General features: G+C 37.7%; 1 long non-coding RNA gene across 1 annotated transcript in view; it reads left to right on the top strand.

The window, feature by feature from the left end:
• Positions 1-3,324: 3,324 nt before the first annotated feature.
• Positions 3,325-11,307, top strand: part of LOC140940989 (uncharacterized) — a 9,944-nt gene continuing 1,961 nt past the window's right edge. Inside the window, exons 1-5 of the long non-coding RNA XR_012166403.1 lie at positions 3,325-3,485; positions 4,323-4,396; positions 6,142-7,214; positions 8,616-8,768; positions 9,924-10,088. This is a non-coding gene — a long non-coding RNA (uncharacterized lncRNA). The remainder of the gene's footprint in view (positions 3,486-4,322; positions 4,397-6,141; positions 7,215-8,615; positions 8,769-9,923; positions 10,089-11,307) is intronic.

Genomic DNA, 11,307 nt, shown 5'->3' with positions numbered 1-11,307 from the left:
AAATAATAATAATAATAATAATAATAATAATAATAATAATAATATAAACTTACAGTTTTCAAATTATGTTTTCGACAACATCTGTGTACAGCAAGGAAACGGCAGTAAGAAAGAAGGGAAACAGATAAAGAAAAAACCTAAAAGGTGCGAAGCAATTAAATTCTGGAACAAGGTAAGTATATTATGTCTCACAAAACGCACAATATAGTGACCCGAAATAACGATCCTCGATATAACGATGTTCCTGGTATAAAGACAGTGTAAAGATGACGAGAATTTAGCGGACCAAACGTAAAATCTTTCCCGATACAACGTGATCAATACACAGTCACAAATTAAACTCAAGAACATTACAGTGAGAGTAATCTCTGACGTTTCTGTCAACTTACTTGGTTTGTGCTTGGGCTATAAATAACTCTGACAACAGAAACATGTTGAAACAAAAACGGCTCAAGGAGGACTGTTTCAAGTGTGTCATGAGCAATATAATAATGCATTGAAAAACAATAAACACGCGGAATCGACAAGTAAAGATTAACTTCAAATGTTTTACTGTGCTTTTCACAAACATGCGAACTCTAAACTGTAAAGTTCAAAATCCGCATTCATAATTACGTTTTTCGCTGCCGTCAATCATAATTACGCTGACAAACAACGATCCTTGAAATACTGAAACAAACAAAACGGATCTAAATTCACAAATCACAAACTATGACCTTTTGAAACCGTTAAGGTAAAGTTTCCGTAGAGGTCCGTTAAGATGATTGACGGCAGCAAAAAACGCAATCGTCAGTACATAGTTGGCTTTTGACTCCAGAATTTGCATGTTTTTCAAGATGTCTTTGAAAACGGTAGTAAATTTAGTTTTATTGCACTTGTACGGTTCACACCACAGAATTTACTGTGTTTAAGGACATTGCTTGGTGCCTGAAACGTTACATTACATTACAAATTTTAATTAGGATAATGTATGCACTAAAAAAGTACATGTTAGGTTTACCCCAAAATATCGAAATTTTCCTCGGTAATTTACGGCCATATCGTTATATCGGGATTTTCGATATAACGATTCCTCGATATAACGATATAATTTTACTGCTCCCTCTGTAAATCGTTATATCACGGTTGCAGAGTAGTCCAGTTTTTTTGTGACTATTTTTTTTCTCTGTGAGTGTATATATAATAAAATCCCAAAGCTTCATTGTTCCTCTGATCATGACGGTAACTGAAAATACGCAAGCGCATTTACGTCATCCTTTTGCCACGAAAAAACGGACAATAGTTTTTCCAGGAATGAAAGAATAGCGACTATTTTCTTTCAACTTTGCTCAAGCGTATTTCTTGAAAATATTGTATAGTCCGACACTAAACATATAAGGTGCTTGTAATAAACCAAGGATTCATTTTATACTTTAAAAACAAGTGTTAAAAAATGGCATTTTCCCTTTGACAGGACGTGATCAAAGACAATATTTACACAGTACAATGCAAATATGAGATTTAGGTCACTTAATCTCATGTACGTGATTCCTTATACAAGGGAGACACTAGTAAATTTTTCGGTATTCATATTTGGCACGTTGCCATTGTATTTACGTATTAGGGGGCGTGTGTACAACGTACACAGGCTAGCGGATGTCAGTAAACTACACATTAAAAAGGGGGTTTAAAATGAACATAGAAGCGCTATTATAGCCCCCTCTCCTTCTCCCTAGCGATATCTTTTCATTCGGTTGTATTAATGGCCTAGTTTACACCTTGGTTGCAGCCCCTTCTCTTCGTTATCTCCAACGCCTCAAAATACCCGACCCGGTCATGGAACTTCTATAGTTTTATCAAGATTATAGGACAAAGTTCGTTTTCATTAACGTTCTAAATACCCGGCAGTCAGAAATGACTGTACAGCGACCCTCTCCCCACAAACAAAATCGAGGAGAGGGGTGGCTGTACACAGGCTAATTAACGAGACGCCTGATCCTTAATTTCTGAAATGTTCTATTTAAAGGACATTGGCTTCGTCGCTGCATGAAGAATTTTCTCAACTTGAGCCGATGATTTTGAGGTTCACGCACTTGACCTGTTGCGTGGTAGCGAAAACCTTTGGGGCTTATCACAACTTATTAACCTACGAGACGGTCCCTTACACTCAGTGAAAATGCGAAATATTTTCCCCTTTTTCATCATTATTTTTGCGGGAACCTTTTTTGGACACATTTTGACAACATCCTCTCAGTTTTCTAAGAACCGACGGCAACAACTTCATGGATGAGGCACGCCTTAATTTTTGGTGGGGTAAAAAATAAACATAAAGAGTGTTTTCACTGTCACGCAATGAAAAAATAACGAAACCATTGAAAGAAAGAAGCCAAGAAAATGAAATGTTACAGAAGACTCATAAATATACAACATATCCCAGTCTCAGGTCTGTGCAGCGCACCGATGTTTAGTTACTTACTGAAAAGTTTCACTCAGGCAATTTTATGGAGACGCCACGCTGGTGTACCAATGATGGGACAAAAATATGGCGGCCGAAAATCAACAAAAGCTTACAAAGACATCAGATTTTCACTGTGGCGATAAAAATGCTTTCCTTTTTGCTTGTAAGCTAATTAACATGCACATGAACACATTTTGTTTTGCTTAAAATGTATAAACTGCTGAAAATCGTAAGGAGAGAGCTTTTCTTTAACCAGACATCCCTGCCGAGGCTACCACTGTCACGCACTGTGAAAATTCGGAAATTCAAAATGCTGTATTTTCAAAATGAAAGACGCTACGGGGCTGGAACTTCAACAAAGATTTGCTTTTCGGTCACCTGCAGCCTGGTGTACATAAGAATTCAGAGGGTCTCGCTATTTTGATTTTAGAATTTGATGACGTCATGGTGAAAACACACTTTTTAGATATGTTATGGTATTTCTCGGAAAAAGAATTTCAGCTTAGGTCAGCTAGAGATACAAGGTAGCTATTACTTTCACTATCATGACACTAAAAACAGGAAGTGAAGGATAAGATACCAGGAGTTAATTTTAGGATTTCCACAATGGGGATTCAACTTCCGGTCAGTGCAGAAGTATGATTGAATAAAATACGATTTTCTGTTAAGTTACATAGTGCCTGACATTATCAATGTCCAAATAAGATAACCTGAGTTTACTTTTCTCTTTTTTAATGTTGAGCCACTGTAAGACGCAGTTCAAGAGTAAAGATGATATCCTGAAAAGGGAAAAATAATAACCCAGAAATGGTAAGGTCACTAAATGACTATTTAAAGCTGCAGTTCTTAGAAGTATTAGGTAACAATCACGAGACTACGGAGAGCGTGCCTGGTCTCATCGTCGCTGTCACGCCTCGCTTATAAGAGTGAACGGTATCTCCTTGCACCCAACAGTTGGATAGAAACGTCTTGCTGCAAGTCGTGTCCATCTACGAGCCCCAGTCTCGCCCTCAAGTTCTCCTTGTCTGCTGTGCACGAGAATTTGGAAGTAAGTTGTGTTGCATCTAAACAATTTTATTATCTTTTAAGCCCAGGTCTTCTTAGGTTGATCGACCTACAGCTGGCTAGAGTAGTCTCCAAGAGTAGGATAAGGCGATAAATATTTTGCTATAGATTCTTTATCATTTTATTTTTTTCATGGAATGCCTTCAACATTTAAGCGATAGAGTCGCCTACAGTAGTTACTTTTCAGATTTCTGTCTTCAGAAGATAGCACCCAATTCCCAGGGGTCACTTCCTTGATCAAGACAGCGACCTGCTCAGCTTACGTTCTAATATCCTTGGAGAAATTAATCAACCCTTAGTTTAGTCAGTAACGGCGTTGCGGCAAAGCTATTTCTCTGAGAGCAGACGTGATGACCAACATGCTTTCGAAAAAATAGGGCGTTGGTACCTAAACCTAGCTAAGGGCACTAAAAAAAATTTTGTAAACGGATGCTCCGTCTAGAGGTCAAAATTGAATCCATATCCCTTTATATACCAAATATAACCAAAACGATACACCTTTTATTGACAAAAAAGCAACTTTAACTCGCTTTTCTCTTGAGTAACCTGTTTAAAACTTAGATGGACCAGCCGTCGTTGGTTGGGTCTTTTAAAGGCCTTTATTTTACCTAGATGACAGTTTTCCTTGCCCATTTCCTTACCACAACTCGCGAAATCCCAACCTTTTTTTTAATAATTATAATTCTACCTTAGAAATGGTTCGCAATCGTGCGGAGCAGCCCCCGTATAGTCCACTTGGAGCAGGGAGTACCCCCTACCACCCCCTTCCCGATTTCTTAGAACTGTCAAGGGTGATAAAAATATTACATTCCTCTTGCAGTTAGACCATGGATCTGAAGATTCGTATATTTTTCTTGCTAACTGTTCTGGGCATTGCAGTCTATCATGTTCAAGGTAAGGACCGAATATTTCTCAGATGTTTATATTAATTTGGTCACTCTGATTATGTGAAAACCCACCTCATGCTACTTCCGCAGATTCCGAGAATTAGATCAGGTGACATACTTCTTTTTTTAACCCTTGTACCGCCGTATTTTTTACCGGATCCTCCTAGTTGGACCAGTTTTCCGCTATTTAGCCATGGCAATGGCTTGAAAATGAGATTTACAACTGCAATAGGGGCACATTTTGCTGCTACTTGAGTGTAAAAAAGCTGCATTTCATTTTTGACGCATGCGCATATAAGCTTTTTGTTTTGTCAATCTATTTCGATCTTTGGTCTTTTTTTTTTTTTTTTTTTCTAACTCTTTTTCCTTTTGCGTTTTTAATTTAAAAATATCAAGTTTTTTGTTCTCTTAATCGTCTTTCTTTCCTCTGGACTTTTGGCTGGCTTTCTAAGAAAAGGAGACGTTTTATCCGAAAATGTGTGTAACGTTGGCAAAATTGGTTTGAGTTTTCGATCTGTGCAAAGATTTATCCTTCTTGAATTCGCTGCTTACCAATTATCACTTAAACTGGAAGCTTAAAAGTTCAGGAATGCATAATCTACATCGGCGTTCCATGTGGAACGAAATTGACCCAATCCGTCTTCAAGGGGTTAATCTTTCTACCCGTCACTAGCTCTATTATTCTTTGCATTTATAAATTTCAAGAAACGGATTAGGGATTAAGGAGTGGGGTGACGAGTGGGTATTTTTCTCTGCGTATATTTGTATCAAGCACTCCTTCGACAACGAGCATCATAATTTTTTCTTCCGTTTCAACTGAAAAGATTGTTAATTCCAAGATTAAACTCAATGATTTTAATTTAGAAGGTACAAACCTACAATGTTCGCTCCCTAGTCGCGTTCAAGTTCCTATCGAGTTCGAGTTCCAAACACAAATCACATGATGTAAGATGACGTAATTTAAGTAATTTGTGTAACGCAACGCAAACGTATTACCCCATTTATGTAATAGGCCTCTCAAAGTATAAGCCCCCAAAACTCGTAACGCAAAAAACCCTCCGATAAATCGCCCCTCCAAATACAAGTCCCCGGGGGCTTGAGCTCGAAAAATGCCCTCAAATTCAAAATAAAACCAAGCAAAAACTATACAGTAACAATGATTTGATCTTTTGCCAAAGAACTATTACGTGTGCCAAATGATTGCAGTCAAACATTATTGTTTACGTAGTTCACTCTTCAGTCTTGGAGTGGATTTCCTCGGTCTATATAGACAAAGCACTTGCATGGCTGAGTTTTAGAAAGATTTACGTCTTCAAGGCGAGTTTCAGTAAAAACTTGCTGCAAATTACTGACATAAATTTCCTTCCAACTAGAAGCTAGACCAATGGATTTTGAAACGCAAATTCCCTTCCGTATATAAGCCCCACCCTTCGAATGTAGGCCACGCAAATATTACTGTATCCTAATATTAAAAACAGAATTAACATAATATAATTATTCCAACTTTTCGTGGAAAAGGGGCATATCAATGGCTTTGGGGGAATGGAACACGAATTTCCGTTTGGAATGTTCCGTGTGGAAAACCAGGACTACCTTTTAAGATGTTCATTTGCTCCCGGACACCCAGAAAGTCGTGTTCCATTTATTTTTCAACCTCCAATTTAGATAAAAAATATTCTTTGTTGTTTAGTTTACGCTTTATTTGTTTGGTTTGGTTTGGTTTGGTTGAATTAATTAATTTTTTTTTTTCAGCTAACAAAATGTGTGACTGGCCCCGTGGTACTTGTACGTATATCTATGATCCCTGCCCACCAAACTGGGAACGCTGCCCTCAGTACGATTACGACTGCCCCGTAAAAACCAACCATTGCTGCTGCCGCAAGAGAATTCGTAAGTTTTTCCAAAGGGGTCACATCTTTTGCACATTTACTCCCGGGATTTACTGCATTTAAAATGAAGGTGATTGCCAGACAAAGTTTGATAGCCTGCGTAGCAGGCGCTTGGAAGTAGTGGGCGAAAGAGAGAACAGGCGCGCGCGAGGGAGACACGCGGTGAGAGACCGCAAGGGACTTGTGTAATATTAGATATACCATCTAAAGACAACTTAGTGCAATGATATTTTTCAAAGTTTAATATATGGAATAACTAATGATTACAAATTATAAAATAAGACATGACAACGAGCAGCAATGTACAAGATATATATCATCAGATCAACACAAGTGCTTCAAAAACTGTGTTGCAACAGCTTTTTATTTCTATCACCTGTTGTTACTTAAGTTTCACCTGCTAGTTACTGGACTGAACTCAAATTCTCTAGAAGCAATCATTCATTATAGATCTCGATAGTGACCATCATTTAAAATCTACCAAGTGTCGCCTCATGTGAGTCATGTAGCAGTTGCAGTTAAGTTTGACTTGAATAGTCAAATCATAGTTTTATGTTCATAAATGATTAGGTTGGCTCTACATTCAAGACACACACAGAACGACAATGGCGTAGACCATGCTTACGAGCGCCCAAAATCAGTATTAAATAACTCCTGCTCGTTTACTTATGTTACAGAATTAATTAATTATAGTTATTTAATTCTTTATCTATTTATATCTTTTTATATTATGTTTTTTCAAGATTATTTGTTTGTCTTTTTTTATTTTGTAAGCCTCTGTAAAGCCGAGGCCGCAGCCAAACGTGTGTGACTGGCCACGTGGAACTTGTACGTATATATACGATCCCTGTCCACCAGACTGGGAACGCTGCCCTCAGTATGACAGTGGATGTAAACTTCCTACAAATCACTGCTGTTGCCGCAAGAGACGGCCAAGTAAGTTACTGACACACACAAAAAATATATTTCCTCCCTTAATTAAAGCAAAATTTTTCAAACATTGCAATCTGATTGGCTATCAGCAGCCGTGATTTCAGATTTCAGCATTGATGGACATTGTGATGTCATGCCTAAGAAATTTAACAGAACGCGCCATCGCCTAAATTGAATTGGTTCTTTTTTTTCCTTTTGTTTGTTTGTTTTATCGCGTCTAACAAAAACTGTTTGAAGATCGTGTTTTTTAGCGTTGAAAAAGTTAAAATTATCAACAATTTTGTTTTAGTTATGATTAATTGGTAACAAAACTTCGAATCGTTCAATTCGCTGTGCAGTCATACTCGTGATTAAACAAATCGGACTCCTCCTTACCTAGGTGGTCTTCCTATGTTACTACACTTTTCCGCCATAAACACACGAGTTCTAAAGTTCAAAAGCCAACCTACGTTTGCGTTTTTCGCTGCCGTCAATCATCTTAGAGGACCTTGGAGGACCTCCAACGGGTTCAAAAACTCATGGTTTGTGGTTGGTGATTGATTGATTTCGATCGGTTTTGTGTGTTTCTGTGTTTCAAGGTTTGTTGCAAGAGTTCGCGTGTTTTTGAAAAGCCTAGTAATTTGTTTAATCACTCGTATGATTATAGACCGTTGTAAATAAGAAGAATAAAAGAATTTATGTAATATTTAAATAGGGGGAGGGGGGAACGACTTAAGCTTGGACGGAATGCAAAGACGGAAAAACATGGTTAGGAAAGAGTTTGAGAGTAAACACTGAGTTTTCACCCAGTTACACAACTTTTTTTGGTGATCCGTTCAGCTGAAATTAAAAGCAAGTATCACCAGTTATCTTTTCGTATTATGATTAGGAACTCAAGCGGTTTGCTCCAAAAGAAGTCCGAATTAGTCTCGTTTCCATGTACTTATGGTATGATTTGTTCCCATTTATTATTATTATTATTATTATTATTATTATTGGTATTATTATTATTACAAGTGAAACCGGTAAAAGTAAATTATTATTATTATTTTACACTATATAAAGCTTCGAGTTTAAACCTTAAAATAATTTGAGAAAAAAGGGTTAGGGTTTTCGTCTTTCTCCGGTGCGGCATATTTATACGACGAAGTCATGTATCGAGGTTGTCCGCTATAGTGAAAAGTGATTCCATTTGCTTTTAATCGGTCTTTTTAATTTTCAAATCATGTCCCGTGACATACCAATCATTTTCTCGGAAAATCGCACACGATCACGTCATTTCTGTGGTCTGTACTCAAATCGACGATAGCTGTCAACCAATCTGCGCGTCAGAGACATCGCTCAGTTTATAAAGCTATAATAGCGTCTTTTCCGCAAGGTGTCGTCAGATGAAAAGTATCTTCTTTCATTATTTAACTTTCACAGTTGGAGATGCACCTTTGAAGTGTGACTGGCCTACAGGTGTTTGCAGCTACAACAAAGAACCCTGCCCACCAAATACGGAACGTTGTTCCCAAAGAGATAAGGGGTGTAAACTAGGCACAAACTACTGTTGCTGCCACATCAATAAAGAAACCGGTAAGTTGTTGATTAGCAAGCATTAAAGGAGCTGTGTCACGAATTTAACCAAGGAACTCACCAAATGAGTGAAACATAAAAATGATGGATCAAAACATTAAAATAAGGCATTAATAAACGCAGCAAATTTAAAGGAAGGCACGGATGGACAAACTTTAAGTGAACATTGAAAACGGATTGAGATTGTGATAATCTTTGAAATCTTATCAGCCTAACAATTTTTCAAAGTTCGTTTTAGTTGTTTGCAACGTTTGGTATGGGAAGTATATTTGTTGGACACGAAATTGCGAAAATGTCGCTTGCAAGTATTTTCTTTCTTTATTTTAAATTCCATAACCCACAAGGAAGGGTATTAATTATATTGGCAATTTTAACAAAATGAATGAGATAGCCGTGACATTCAGCCCCTGTACTTACCGATTAATTTGTGTTAATGAAATCACTGGCTAGCAGCTAACAACTCCTAGAACGCTGCCTAAGATATTTTACGATTTCCTTTTTTTCGTAAAACAATTATCTTCATCACAAGAACCGCAACGAAGTTGCATATGTTTTTATAAACCTCAAAAGTCCATTAGTTTTAGTTTAGAGAACAAGTACTACTGCTTCTATACGGTAGTAGCAAATTTGACAATGATAGCTATAGTCAATTTTCGCTCTTCAATCAGTCTCGAGAAAGTTTTACAGATACTTACTAGAATTTCATGGGAGAAGAAAGTCAAGAATGTTCTTTCATTTCCGTTATCTCTTTAGTCTTTGAATAGATTTTGGAAGCCTGACAAACCTACTTCTTCTTCTTCAGGGGTTGATCTAGTGGGGGAATGCAGGGGGCGCCCCCCCCCCCCCCTCCCGCCGAGATTACCTGCGGCTTTCTAATACAATTGGTATTCTGCACAAAAAAAACTTTGTGGTTTATTGGTGTTGAAGTAAAACATGAGACGAGGTTGAAGAATTTATGTTAAACGCCGTAAAAATGGTAGTTCAAATGATAGTTCCTCAGTGATGAACACGGCTCGTACGAAAACTTCTGGATCCATCCCTGTTCTTCTACTTTTCCCTTTTCCAAGTGAAAACATAGTGGCCAAACTTGGCACTTTTTGAGGAGAATTCCCCTTCGTGTTTACGCTTGCTTAATTTTTGAAATCAATTTTTCAGTCAAAGATGTCTCAAAGGTTGAGGTCCAGGGGAAGCCGTGTGACTGGCCAAACGGTACTTGCACATATACAGGAGATCCCTGCCCGCCGACCTGGAAACGTTGTCCTTCTCTTGATCCTGGTTGCTCGCTACCCACAAATCACTGCTGCTGCCGCACAAAACCCGGTAAGTAAAACAGTGAAGGTATATACAGCTCAAGCGCAAATAGCATATTTTTATAATGAATTCTTTTTGTGTGCTTGTTAATTATTTTGCTTCAAGCATGTCAGTCCGACAGCTAGTGCCTTATGCTTCATACTAAGAAAGTGAAATTGAATGGTATCTGAACTTCTGGAACAGGCTTATGATCGATTATCATAGGTGATTAATTACGCTCACAGTCGTGGGTAATTTTTGACATGTTTATCTTATCGATCGAGAACTCCACGCACTGCTAAGTTCAGCCGATTTTCAAAATTTTTCGACAAAATACCTCGTGATAGAATTCTTCTTAATGTGCCCCTTCGTGTGTTTGGGTTTTCTAAAGCGCCTTTTAAAGCCCTGGCATCTTCATTCATAATATTTTAATTCCTTGACGCCATCTTTGCACTGAGACCTAACGAACGTTGCCATCACTACAATTTAGTGATACTCAACCTCGTCCTTGAGAGATACTGTACTGAAATTGACGCTGTAATATCATAGGTGACGAATTACTCCTTAATTTTGGCGCGAAATTTCAGCGATAATTTGTAATTTCACTTGTGAAATTACAAAATTGCCATGGCAACCTTCCGTACGTCTCAGTGTCAAGATGGCGACGAAGTTTTAAAATGTCATGAATGAAGATGCCAGGGCATATAAAGGCACTTTAGAAAACCTGAACTCACCAAAGACCATATCAAGAAGGATTCTAACAGGCATTTTGTAGAAAAATTCTAAACTCGAGTCAAATTTAAGCTCTAAACGTTCGAGAGAGTGGAGTTCTCGATCGATACGATCCAGGATAAACATGTCAAAAATCCAAGATTGCTAACGTAATTCGTCACCCATGATATTAATAGGTAATCAAATGGTATACTCGTGAAATTAGGGAATAATTTCACTTGCGTTTTGTCCAAATCCTAATAATTATAAGAATTTGGACAAAACGCGCGTGAAATTATTCCCTAAATTTCACTCGTCACCATTTTATTACACATACAAATTTGGCGCCAAGTTAAGGAGTAATTTGTTACCCATGATATTACTGGAATAATTCTGCCCTTCAAAATCTGTTAAAGATATCAATGGTAAAAGTGATAATTTTAAACTCATAAGTTCATAATTCTAAAAGAAGATGAGTCTATTGCAAGCCCGAAAAATAGGGGATTCAACGGGATTCGAACCCATGGCCTCTGCGTTA

The sequence above is a fragment of the Porites lutea genome, chromosome 6 (genome assembly GCF_958299795.1).
Source record: "Porites lutea chromosome 6, jaPorLute2.1, whole genome shotgun sequence".
Lineage (NCBI taxonomy): Eukaryota > Metazoa > Cnidaria > Anthozoa > Scleractinia > Poritidae > Porites > Porites lutea.
The sequence above is the reverse complement of the archived record's forward strand: the minus strand, read 5'-3'. Positions and strand labels throughout refer to the sequence as shown.